General features: G+C 43.9%; 8 non-coding genes across 8 annotated transcripts; all 8 read right to left on the bottom strand.

Moving 5' to 3' along the window:
* Positions 1–114: 114 nt before the first annotated feature.
* Positions 115–185, bottom strand: trnag-gcc (transfer RNA glycine (anticodon GCC)). Its single transcript has one exon. It is a non-coding gene; the product is annotated as a tRNA-Gly (tRNA).
* An 878-nt stretch (positions 186–1,063) lies between these two features.
* On the bottom strand, positions 1,064–1,134 carry trnag-gcc (transfer RNA glycine (anticodon GCC)). The gene has a single exon. It is a non-coding gene; the product is annotated as a tRNA-Gly (tRNA).
* An 878-nt stretch (positions 1,135–2,012) lies between these two features.
* On the bottom strand, positions 2,013–2,083 carry trnag-gcc (transfer RNA glycine (anticodon GCC)). The gene has a single exon. It is a non-coding gene; the product is annotated as a tRNA-Gly (tRNA).
* An 878-nt stretch (positions 2,084–2,961) lies between these two features.
* Positions 2,962–3,032, bottom strand: trnag-gcc (transfer RNA glycine (anticodon GCC)). The gene has a single exon. It is a non-coding gene; the product is annotated as a tRNA-Gly (tRNA).
* Positions 3,033–3,898: 866 nt separating this feature from the next.
* On the bottom strand, positions 3,899–3,969 carry trnag-gcc (transfer RNA glycine (anticodon GCC)). The gene has a single exon. It is a non-coding gene; the product is annotated as a tRNA-Gly (tRNA).
* An 878-nt stretch (positions 3,970–4,847) lies between these two features.
* Positions 4,848–4,918, bottom strand: trnag-gcc (transfer RNA glycine (anticodon GCC)). The gene has a single exon. It is a non-coding gene; the product is annotated as a tRNA-Gly (tRNA).
* A 1,827-nt stretch (positions 4,919–6,745) lies between these two features.
* On the bottom strand, positions 6,746–6,816 carry trnag-gcc (transfer RNA glycine (anticodon GCC)). Its single transcript has one exon. It is a non-coding gene; the product is annotated as a tRNA-Gly (tRNA).
* Positions 6,817–12,245: 5,429 nt separating this feature from the next.
* On the bottom strand, positions 12,246–12,316 carry trnag-gcc (transfer RNA glycine (anticodon GCC)). The gene has a single exon. It is a non-coding gene; the product is annotated as a tRNA-Gly (tRNA).
* Positions 12,317–13,041: the final 725 nt, after the last annotated feature.

Genomic DNA, 13,041 nt, shown 5'->3' with positions numbered 1-13,041 from the left:
CGACCCAGCCCGAGGGCTCTGCTTGCCAGGAGTTGATGGGAAATATCGAGACATAAGGCTGAATTAGCTGGAGTTCGGCGCTGAGTGTACGTACAGGTTTTAAAACACCACTAGTGCATTGGCCGGGAATCGAACCCGGGCCTCCCGCGTGGCAGGCGAGAATTCTACCACTGAACCACCAATGCAAGTACTCCGGGAAGGTTTTTCATCGAAAGCTCGAAAATATTCCTTAAGCAAACACGCAGCGATGACACGTCATTTCACACAACTCTCAAGATCAGCTGAACTGAAAAATTGAAATGCTTTGAGCGCAAGAACTGTGGGCTCTTCTAATGGAAGTACTGCTTCAGGGAACTTGACTCCTTCATGAACTTTTCCAATATCTCCCCCGCAAAAAGCTCATTCCATCAGAAAGTGGTAAACAACACCAAAAGCCAGCATGTCTTTGCAAATGCGGGTTGGATTTATTTTCAGGAACTTCTATGCTCTTTGAGCCAATTCTATATGAAAACGCATACTCTGCCAGTCAAGCTGCATCAGAATTGTCAGCTAAGAGAAATGCATGCATCCTCCATGTCTTTTGCTCACCATGACACAGAAGAATGTGGCACAACTGTATTCTTATAATCATGTCTGACACTTTCATTTTGTTTGCCTCTAATCTGCAAGCACTCGCACCATCGCTGCCTTTGAGTGTCTACGCCGGATGCAAATGCTACGGTCCCAACAAGTCTGCTGATGGTCCTGGCAGACAAGCATTATAGGAGCCAAATGAGGGAGCCACTGCTGATGGCTTGAAATGATGTCAGGTTCACAATGCCATGCATTGTTGCTTGCACCCATGCTTGGATAATGTGAGAAAGTGCACAGACACAAGGATGGGCAACAAGATGGTCAGACATGTTAAGCCAAGATGCCTCTGTGTAGTTTTTACGGAGGGGCTGCGAATCGACCCAGCCCGAGGGCTCTGCTTGCCAGGAGTTGATGGGAAATATCGAGACATAAGGCTGAATTAGCTGGAGTTCGGCGCTGAGTGTACGTACAGGTTTTAAAACACCACTAGTGCATTGGCCGGGAATCGAACCCGGGCCTCCCGCGTGGCAGGCGAGAATTCTACCACTGAACCACCAATGCAAGTACTCCGGGAAGGTTTTTCATCGAAAGCTCGAAAATATTCCTTAAGCAAACACGCAGCGATGACAGGTCATTTCACACAACTCTCAAGATCAGCTGAACTGAAAAATTGAAATGCTTTGAGCGCAAGAACTGTGGGCTCTTCTAATGGAAGTACTGCTTCAGGGAACTTGACTCCTTCATGAACTTTTCCAATATCTCCCCCGCAAAAATCTCATTCCATCAGAAAGTGGTAAATAACACCAAAAGCCAGCATGTCTTTGCAAATGCGGGTTGGATTTATTTTCAGGAACTTCTATGCTCTTTGAGCCAATTCTATATGAAAACCTATACTCTGCCAGTCAAGCTGCATCAGAATTGTCAGCTAAGAGAAATGCATGCATCCTCCATGTCTTTTGCTCACCATGACACAGAAGAATGTGGCACAACTGTATTCTTATAATCATGTCTGACACTTTCATTTTGTTTGCCTCTAATCTGCAAGCACTCGCACCATCGCTGCCTTTGAGTGTCTACGCCGGATGCAAATGCTACGGTCCCAACAAGTCTGCTGATGGTCCTGGCAGACAAGCATTATAGGAGCCAAATGAGGGAGCCACTGCTGATGGCTTGAAATGATGTCAGGTTCACAATGCCATGCATTGTTGCTTGCACCCATGCTTGGATAATGTGAGAAAGTGCACAGACACAAGGATGGGCAACAAGATGGTCAGACATGTTAAGCCAAGATGCCTCTGTGTAGTTTTTACGGAGGGGCTGCGAATCGACCCAGCCCGAGGGCTCTGCTTGCCAGGAGTTGATGGGAAATATCGAGACATAAGGCTGAATTAGCTGGAGTTCGGCGCTGAGTGTACGTACAGGTTTTAAAACACCACTAGTGCATTGGCCGGGAATCGAACCCGGGCCTCCCGCGTGGCAGGCGAGAATTCTACCACTGAACCACCAATGCAAGTACTCCGGGAAGGTTTTTCATCGAAAGCTCGAAAATATTCCTTAAGCAAACACGCAGCGATGACAGGTCATTTCACACAACTCTCAAGATCAGCTGAACTGAAAAATTGAAATGCTTTGAGCGCAAGAACTGTGGGCTCTTCTAATGGAAGTACTGCTTCAGGGAACTTGACTCCTTCATGAACTTTTCCAATATCTCCCCCGCAAAAAGCTCATTCCATCAGAAAGTGGTAAACAACACCAAAAGCCAGCATGTCTTTGCAAATGCGGGTTGGATTTATTTTCAGGAACTTCTATGCTCTTTGAGCCAATTCTATATGAAAACGCATACTCTGCCAGTCAAGCTGCATCAGAATTGTCAGCTAAGAGAAATGCATGCATCCTCCATGTCTTTTGCTCACCATGACACAGAAGAATGTGGCACAACTGTATTCTTATAATCATGTCTGACACTTTCATTTTGTTTGCCTCTAATCTGCAAGCACTCGCACCATCGCTGCCTTTGAGTGTCTACGCCGGATGCAAATGCTACGGTCCCAACAAGTCTGCTGATGGTCCTGGCAGACAAGCATTATAGGAGCCAAATGAGGGAGCCACTGCTGATGGCTTGAAATGATGTCAGGTTCACAATGCCATGCATTGTTGCTTGCACCCATGCTTGGATAATGTGAGAAAGTGCACAGACACAAGGATGGGCAACAAGATGGTCAGACATGTTAAGCCAAGATGCCTCTGTGTAGTTTTTACGGAGGGGCTGCGAATCGACCCAGCCCGAGGGCTCTGCTTGCCAGGAGTTGATGGGAAATATCGAGACATAAGGCTGAATTAGCTGGAGTTCGGCGCTGAGTGTACGTACAGGTTTTAAAACACCACTAGTGCATTGGCCGGGAATCGAACCCGGGCCTCCCGCGTGGCAGGCGAGAATTCTACCACTGAACCACCAATGCAAGTACTCCGGGAAGGTTTTTCATCGAAAGCTCGAAAATATTCCTTAAGCAAACACGCAGCGATGACAGGTCATTTCACACAACTCTCAAGATCAGCTGAACTGAAAAATTGAAATGCTTTGAGCGCAAGAACTGTGGGCTCTTCTAATGGAAGTACTGCTTCAGGGAACTTGACTCCTTCATGAACTTTTCCAATATCTCCCCCGCAAAAAGCTCATTCCATCAGAAAGTGGTAAACAACACCAAAAGCCAGCATGTCTTTGCAAATGCGGGTTGGATTTATTTTCAGGAACTTCTATGCTCTTTGAGCCAATTCTATATGAAAACGCATACTCTGCCAGTCAAGCTGCATCAGAATTGTCAGCTAAGAGAAATGCATGCATCCTCCATGTCTTTTGCTCACCATGACACAGAAGAATGTGGCACAACTGTATTCTTATAATCATGTCTGACACTTTCATTTTGTTTGCCTCTAATCTGCAAGCACTCGCACCATCGCTGCCTTTGAGTGTCTACGCCGGATGCAAATGCTACGGTCCCAACAAGTCTGCTGATGGTCCTGGCAGACAAGCATTATAGGAGCCAAATGAGGGAGCCACTGCTGATGGCTTGAAATGATGTCAGGTTCACAATGCCATGCATTGTTGCTTGCACCCATGCTTGGATAATGTGAGAAAGTGCACAGACACAAGGATGGGCAGACATGTTAAGCCAAGATGCCTCTGTGTAGTTTTTACGGAGGGGCTGCGAATCGACCCAGCCCGAGGGCTCTGCTTGCCAGGAGTTGATGGGAAATATCGAGACATAAGGCTGAATTAGCTGGAGTTCGGCGCTGAGTGTACGTACAGGTTTTAAAACACCACTAGTGCATTGGCCGGGAATCGAACCCGGGCCTCCCGCGTGGCAGGCGAGAATTCTACCACTGAACCACCAATGCAAGTACTCCGGGAAGGTTTTTCATCGAAAGCTCGAAAATATTCCTTAAGCAAACACGCAGCGATGACAGGTCATTTCACACAACTCTCAAGATCAGCTGAACTGAAAAATTGAAATGCTTTGAGCGCATGAACTGTGGGCTCTTCTAATGGAAGTACTGCTTCAGGGAACTTGACTCCTTCATGAACTTTTCCAATATCTCCCCCGCAAAAAGCTCATTCCATCAGAAAGTGGTAAACAACACCAAAAGCCAGCATGTCTTTGCAAATGCGGGTTGGATTTACTTTCAGGAACTTCTATGCTCTTTGAGCCAATTCTATATGAAAACGTATACTCTGCCAGTCAAGCTGCATCAGAATTGTCAGCAAAGAGAAATGCATGCATCCTCCATGTCTTTTGCTCACCATGACACAGAAGAATGTGGCACAACTGTATTCTTATAATCATGTCTGACACTTTCATTTTGTTTGCCTCTAATCTGCAAGCACTCGCACCATCGCTGCCTTTGAGTGTCTACGCCGGATGCAAATGCTACGGTCCCAACAAGTCTGCTGATGGTCCTGGCAGACAAGCATTATAGGAGCCAAATGAGGGAGCCACTGCTGATGGCTTGAAATGATGTCAGGTTCACAATGCCATGCATTGTTGCTTGCACCCATGCTTGGATAATGTGAGAAAGTGCACAGACACAAGGATGGGCAACAAGATGGTCAGACATGTTAAGCCAAGATGCCTCTGTGTAGTTTTTACGGAGGGGCTGTGAATCGACCCAGCCCGAGGGCTCTGCTTGCCAGGAGTTGATGGGAAATATCGAGACATAAGGCTGAATTAGCTGGAGTTCGGCGCTGAGTGTACGTACAGGTTTTAAAACACCACTAGTGCATTGGCCGGGAATCGAACCCGGGCCTCCCGCGTGGCAGGCGAGAATTCTACCACTGAACCACCAATGCAAGTACTCCGGGAAGGTTTTTCATCGAAAGCTCGAAAATATTCCTTAAGCAAACACGCAGCGATGACAGGTCATTTCACACAACTCTCAAGATCAGCTGAACTGAAAAATTGAAATGCTTTGAGCGCAAGAACTGTGGGCTCTTCTAATGGAAGTACTGCTTCAGGGAACTTGACTCCTTCATGAACTTTTCCAATATCTCCCCCGCAAAAATCTCATTCCATCAGAAAGTGGTAAATAACACCAAAAGCCAGCATGTCTTTGCAAATGCGGGTTGGATTTATTTTCAGGAACTTCTATGCTCTTTGAGCCAATTCTATATGAAAACGCATACTCTGCCAGTCAAGCTGCATCAGAATTGTCAGCTAAGAGAAATGCATGCATCCTCCATGTCTTTTGCTCACCATGACACAGAAGAATGTGGCACAACTGTATTCTTATAATCATGTCTGACACTTTCATTTTGTTTGCCTCTAATCTGCAAGCACTCGCACCATCGCTGCCTTTGAGTGTCTACGCCGGATGCAAATGCTACGGTCCCAACAAGTCTGCTGATGGTCCTGGCAGACAAGCATTATAGGAGCCAAATGAGGGAGCCACTGCTGATGGCTTGAAATGATGTCAGGTTCACAATGCCATGCATTGTTGCTTGCACCCATGCTTGGATAATGTGAGAAAGTGCACAGACACAAGGATGGGCAACAAGATGGTCAGACATGTTAAGCCAAGATGCCTCTGTGTAGTTTTTACGGAGGGGCTGTGAATCGACCCAGCCCGAGGGCTCTGCTTGCCAGGAGTTGATGGGAAATATCGAGACATAAGGCTGAATTAGCTGGAGTTCGGCGCTGAGTGTACGTACAGGTTTTAAAACTCCACTAGTGCATTGGTCGGGAATCGAACCCGGGCCTCCCGCGTGGCAGGCGAGAATTCTACCACTGAACCACCAATGCAAGTACTCCGGGAAGGTTTTTCATCGAAAGCTCGAAAATATTCCTTAAGCAAACACGCAGCGATGACAGGTCATTTCACACAACTCTCAAGATCAGCTGAACTGAAAAATTGAAATGCTTTGAGCGCAAGAACTGTGGGCTCTTCTAATGGAAGTACTGCTTCAGGGAACTTGACTCCTTCATGAACTTTTCCAATATCTCCCCCGCAAAAATCTCATTCCATCAGAAAGTGGTAAATAACACCAAAAGCCAGCATGTCTTTGCAAATGCGGGTTGGATTTATTTTCAGGAACTTCTATGCTCTTTGAGCCAATTCTATATGAAAACGCATACTCTGCCAGTCAAGCTGCATCAGAATTGTCAGCTAAGAGAAATGCATGCATCCTCCATGTCTTTTGCTCACCATGACACAGAAGAATGTGGCACAACTGTATTCTTATAATCATGTCTGACACTTTCATTTTGTTTGCCTCTAATCTGCAAGCACTCGCACCATCGCTGCCTTTGAGTGTCTACGCCGGATGCAAATGCTACGGTCCCAACAAGTCTGCTGATGGTCCTGGCAGACAAGCATTATAGGAGCCAAATGAGGGAGCCACTGCTGATGGCTTGAAATGATGTCAGGTTCACAATGCCATGCATTGTTGCTTGCACTCATGCTTGGATAATGTGAGAAAGTGCATAGACACAAGGATGGGCAACAAGATGGTCAGACATGTTAAGCCAAGATGCCTCTGTGTAGTTTTTACGGAGGGGCTGTGAATCGACCCAGCCCGAGGGCTCTGCTTGCCAGGAGTTGATGGGAAATATCGAGACATAAGGCTGAATTAGCTGGAGTTCGGCGCTGAGTGTACGTACAGGTTTTAAAACACCACTAGTGCATTGGCCGGGAATCGAACCCGGGCCTCCCGCGTGGCAGGCGAGAATTCTACCACTGAACCACCAATGCAAGTACTCCAGGAAGGTTTTTCATCGAAAGCTCGAAAATATTCCTTAAGCAAACACGCAGCGATGACAGGTCATTTCACACAACTCTCAAGATCAGCTGAACTGAAAAATTGAAATGCTTTGAGCGCAAGAACTGTGGGCTCTTCTAATGGAAGTACTGCTTCAGGGAACTTGACTCCTTCATGAACTTTTCCAATATCTCCCCCGCAAAAAGCTCATTCCATCAGAAAGTGGTAAATAACACCAAAAGCCAGCATGTCTTTGCAAATGCGGGTTGGATTTATTTTCAGGAACTTCTATGCTCTTTGAGCCAATTCTATATGAAAACGCATACTCTGCCAGTCAAGCTGCATCAGAATTGTCAGCTAAGAGAAATGCATGCATCCTCCATGTCTTTTGCTCACCATGACACAGAAGAATGTGGCACAACTGTATTCTTATAATCATGTCTGACACTTTCATTTTGTTTGCCTCTAATCTGCAAGCACTCGCACCATCGCTGCCTTTGAGTGTCTACGCCGGATGCAAATGCTACGGTCCCAACAAGTCTGCTGATGGTCCTGGCAGACAAGCATTATAGGAGCCAAATGAGGGAGCCACTGCTGATGGCTTGAAATGATGTCAGGTTCACAATGCCATGCATTGTTGCTTGCACCCATGCTTGGATAATGTGAGAAAGTGCACAGACACAAGGATGGGCAACAAGATGGTCAGACATGTTAAGCCAAGATGCCTCTGTGTAGTTTTTACGGAGGGGCTGCGAATCGACCCAGCCCGAGGGCTCTGCTTGCCAGGAGTTGATGGGAAATATCGAGACATAAGGCTAAATTAGCTGGAGTTCGGCGCTGAGTGTACGTACAGGTTTTAAAACACCACTAGTGCATTGGCCGGGAATCGAACCCGGGCCTCCCGCGTGGCAGGTGAGAATTCTACCACTGAACCACCAATGCAAGTACTCCGGGAAGGTTTTTCATCGAAAGCTCGAAAATATTCCTTAAGCAAACACGCAGCGATGACAGGTCATTTCACACAACTCTCAAGATCAGCTGAACTGAAAAATTGAAATGCTTTGAGCGCAAGAACTGTGGGCTCTTCTAATGGAAGTACTGCTTCAGGGAACTTGACTCCTTCATGAACTTTTCCAATATCTCCCCCGCAAAAAGCTCATTCCATCAGAAAGTGGAAAATAACACCAAAAGCCAGCATGTCTTTGCAAATGCGGGTTGGATTTATTTTCAGGAACTTCTATGCTCTTTGAGCCAATTCTATATGAAAACGCATACTCTGCCAGTCAAGCTGCATCAGAATTGTCAGCTAAGAGAAATGCATGCATCCTCCATGTCTTTTGCTCACCATGACACAGAAGAATGTGGCACAACTGTATTCTTATAATCATGTCTGACACTTTCATTTTGTTTGCCTCTAATCTGCAAGCACTCGCACCATCGCTGCCTTTGAGTGTCTACGCCGGACGCAAATGCTACGGTCCCAACAAGTCTGCTGATGGTCCTGGCAGACAAGCATTATAGGAGCCAAATGAGGGAGCCACTGCTGATGGCTTGAAATGATGTCAGGTTCACAATGCCATGCATTGTTGCTTGCACCCATGCTTGGATAATGTGAGAAAGTGCACAGACACAAGTATGGGCAACAAGATGGTCAGACATGTTAAGCCAAGATGCCTCTGTGTAGTTTTTACGGAGGGGCTGTGAATCGACCCAGCCCGAGGGCTCTGCTTGCCAGGAGTTGATGGGAAATATCGAGACATAAGGCTGAATTAGCTGGAGTTCGGCGCTGAGTGTACGTACAGGTTTTAAAACTCCACTAGTGCATTGGTCGGGAATCGAACCCGGGCCTCCCGCGCGGGCGGCGAGAATAGTTTAGCTAAACGGCCCTAAACCGTTTCCCATTCATTCTCTATGGTAGTGCTAAACCACTACGGATGTAATATATTTTTGGCCACTACGACCTTGTGGCGCTGTTCCGAGATTTTAACAGTCGCATATGGTAACATTAAAGATCTTAACTATTTCACGTGTTTGATGAGAGATAACTGACCGACTTTTGTCTCTTATACATGTTAGCTTTAATGAATTAAAATATAATAATAATGAATTAACATAAAAGTTATTTGATAATGCGTGTGGATTTTATTTTGTTATATGATATAATCTTATACTGACAGTAATTTTGTGTCACCAATTGGCTAGCATCGCTCACTTGGTAAGAGATTGGTAGGTAATTTGTGGCACAGCTTATGTGTCTATGGCTTGTGGTAAAATGAATAATGAATGGACATGATCGTTTTTTATAATCGTGTCTATAGTTTTCATGTTATAACATTAAAAAAAATCTTGTCAGTCCGTTTTTGTTTTAGTCATTTTAAAACACATTCATAAAGCATTATAAACAGGGGTGTGTGTGTGTGTGTGTGTGTGTATATATATATATATATATATATATATATATATATATATATATATATATGGCATAACACATTGCCATGTTCATCATGCATTATGACTACCTTATGAAGCTCTCATCTATAATGCATGGTAGATACCTATATAATACAGTACAAAGCATCTTTAATGCTTATACCAACCATTACAATGCATTATGAAGGTATCTATAGTGCATTCATAATGCATAATACTCATGGCCATAAATTGTTATGCCTATTGATAAATATTTATAGCCATTTAAATAATACTTTATGGATGCATTATTATTTGTTATGAATGTGTTTATGAATTAATAAAGCAATGGCCTTAAGTAGTGTTACCTGATTTTTGTTTACAAACGTAACATTTTTTGCTGAGGGGCTCTCTAACCCCGAAATGGCCTTAGATGAATTTGCAGAGACAGAATTCTTCCAGAAGGATCAGGAGGCCGCCAAGAAACAGGTGAAGGAGAAGATGGAGAAAAGGAGGAAAAGCTATAATACCTCAAATCTTCAAGATCTTCCTGTTTGATATATTTTGTTTGTTATACATGTGACTGTTTTATGTTATATAGGTGTGATTAAGACTATGTTACCCTGACCTTGATGCATGGCTGAAAACCTGTCATGCTCTACTTGCACTGTTAACAGGCACTCTATGTGTCCATACTGCATACATACCATCTTCTGGCACCCTGCCCCCCATAGCTGACCCGGCCCTCTGCTCAGCATTCCTACTCTCACCCAGGCCAGCGTCAGGCACATGCTCCCTTTTGATCAGGTTTTCTTGTTTTTAAAGGGAAGTTTATCCTTGTTGATGAGTGATTGCTTGTCATCTTCATTTAGTCATTGAAAGCAGTTATATTTGAATGCTGTGTTCCATATTATTTCTGAAACATTTATCTTTACAGTTCATGTTATTTCATTTCTGTAAATACTGAGAGGTAAAATTCTATTCGGATATTCTAAATGTTTGTATAGTGGTTCATGACACATTACTTTCATCCTCAGAACCTGACTGTTTGATTAGACTGATGATTTTTATTTGGGTCTATCTGTCAGAGGTCAGAGGTCAGTGTCAAAAGTAATTTCAATAAATGCATCCTGGGTCCTCATGTTTTGAATAATTTGTCCCACATTTTTAACAGCGTTGTCATGTCTGCAATGATGACTATAACCTTGGTGCATGTCTGAAATATTGTCATGTTTTGCCAGTAAAGTTTCTTTTTTATATAGTTATTCCTGTTTCCTCACTGCTTGCTGTTGGTAATTTAGGACTTCATCTTTGTCTGTGAAACTATGTCATAAATAAAATTGACATTTAATTGAAATATTACACGCTGCTTTTTTCCTGGTTAAACAAAATTCATATAGCAGACTTTTTTTCTACACATGACTGCTTTTCACAGCTTTATTATGCCATCTAACATGATAGGTTCTGCGTCATAAGAGTATTCCATTATGTTGGTTGAGATTATTTAAGTGGTACATCAACAATCCTTGTGCGGGATTAATGATAATTAAACAAACTTTGACAAATAAGGGAACACCTGAAAATTCAGTACACTTCTAGTGAGTTGCTAGCAATATAGTGTAGTAATTTAATATGTTCAAAGTAGCAGCATTCATCCAACAGGTTTGATATAAACTACAAAATCTAATTTTAAATTTACAGTTGCAATTAATTTTCAATGTTTTCCACTCGTATCTCACATTTGATAATGTTGATAAATTAAGCAGTACATCAACAGTCCTTTGTTAGATTTTAATGAAAAACACACTTTGACAAACAAGGGAATAAAATTAATAAACTGGTAGTAAGTTACTGGCAATCTGGTGTAATAATTTACCATGTTCAGAGTAGTAGTATTCATCCAATAAATCTGGCATAAAATACTTTTAAATTTATGACTAATTAATCTTGTTTGCAATACTTTTCACTCAGAAATCTCATATTTTATAATACCTCAAGGTGGTTTCGAACCGTAGAATTTAAACAGCACAGATGAAGCAAAAAAGCTTCCCTCTGATTGGCTGGTTTTCTGTTACAGCTATTCGCAACCTGCCCCCGCGTGGCAGGCGAGAATTCTACCACTGAACCACCAATGCAAGTACTCCGGGAAGGTTTTTCATCGAAAGCTCGAAAATATTCCTTAAGCAAACACGCAGCGATGACAGGTCATTTCACACAACTCTCAAGATCAGCTGAACTGAAAAATTGAAATGCTTTGAGCGCAAGAACTGTGGGCTCTTCTAATGGAAGTACTGCTTCAGGGAACTTGACTCCTTCATGAACTTTTCCAATATCTCCCCCGCAAAAAGCTCATTCCATCAGAAAGTGGTAAATAACACCAAAAGCCAGCATGTCTTTGCAAATGCGGGTTGGATTTATTTTCAGGAACTTCTATGCTCTTTGAGCCAATTCTATATGAAAACGTATACTCTGCCAGTCAAGCTGCATCAGAATTGTCAGCTAAGAGAAATGCATGCATCCTCCATGTCTTTTGCTCACCATGACACAGAAGAATGTGGCACAACTGTATTCTTATAATCATGTCTGACACTTTCATTTTGTTTGCCTCTAATCTGCAAGCACTCGCACCATCGCTGCCTTTGAGTGTCTACGCCGGACGCAAATGCTACGGTCCCAACAAGTCTGCTGATGGTCCTGGCAGACAAGCATTATAGGAGCCAAATGAGGGAGCCACTGCTGATGGCTTGAAATGATGTCAGGTTCACAATGCCATGCATTGTTGCTTGCACCCATGCTTGGATAATGTGAGAAAGTGCACAGACACAAGGATGGGCAACAAGATGGTCAGACATGTTAAGCCAAGATGCCTCTGTGTAGTTTTTACGGAGGGGCTGTGAATCGACCCAGCCCGAGGGCTCTGCTTGCCAGGAGTTGAGGGGAAATATCGAGACATAAGGCTGAATTAGGGGGAGTTTGGCGCTGAGTGTACGTACAGGTTTTAAAACACCACTAGTGCATTGGCCGGGAATCGAACCCGGGCCTCCCGCGTGGCAGGCGAGAATTCTACCACTGAACCACCAATGCAAGTACTCCGGGAAGGTTTTTCATCGAAAGCTCGAAAATATTCCTTAAGCAAACACGCAGCGATGACAGGTCATTTCACACAACTCTCAAGATCAGCTGAACTGAAAAATTGAAATGCTTTGAGCGCAAGAACTGTGGGCTCTTCTAATGGAAGTACTGCTTCAGGGAACTTGACTCCTTCATGAACTTTTCCAATATCTCCCCCGCAAAAAGCTCATTCCATCAGAAAGTGGTAAATAACACCAAAAGCCAGCATGTCTTTGCAAATGCGGGTTGGATTTATTTTCAGGAACTTCTATGCTCTTTGAGCCAATTCTATATGAAAACGTATACTCTGCCAGTCAAGCTGCATCAGAATTGTCAGCTAAGAGAAATGCATGCATCCTCCATGTCTTTTGCTCACCATGACACAGAAGAATGTGGCACAACTGTATTCTTATAATCATGTCTGACACTTTCATTTTGTTTGCCTCTAATCTGCAAGCACTCGCACCATCGCTGCCTTTCAGTGTCTACGCCGGACGCAAATGCTACGGTCCCAACAAGTCTGCTGATGGTCCTGGCAGACAAGCATTATAGGAGCCAAATGAGGGAGCCACTGCTGATGGCTTGAAATGATGTCAGGTTCACAATGCCATGCATTGTTGCTTGCACCCATGCTTGGATAATGTGAGAAAGTGCACAGACACAAGGATGGGCAACAAGATGGTCAGACATGTTAAGCC

The sequence above is a fragment of the Paramormyrops kingsleyae genome, chromosome 25 (assembly GCF_048594095.1).
Source record: "Paramormyrops kingsleyae isolate MSU_618 chromosome 25, PKINGS_0.4, whole genome shotgun sequence".
Classification (NCBI taxonomy): Eukaryota; Metazoa; Chordata; class Actinopteri; order Osteoglossiformes; family Mormyridae; genus Paramormyrops; species Paramormyrops kingsleyae.
Note: the sequence above shows the minus strand (reverse complement) of the source record. Positions and strands in the feature narration are given on the sequence as shown.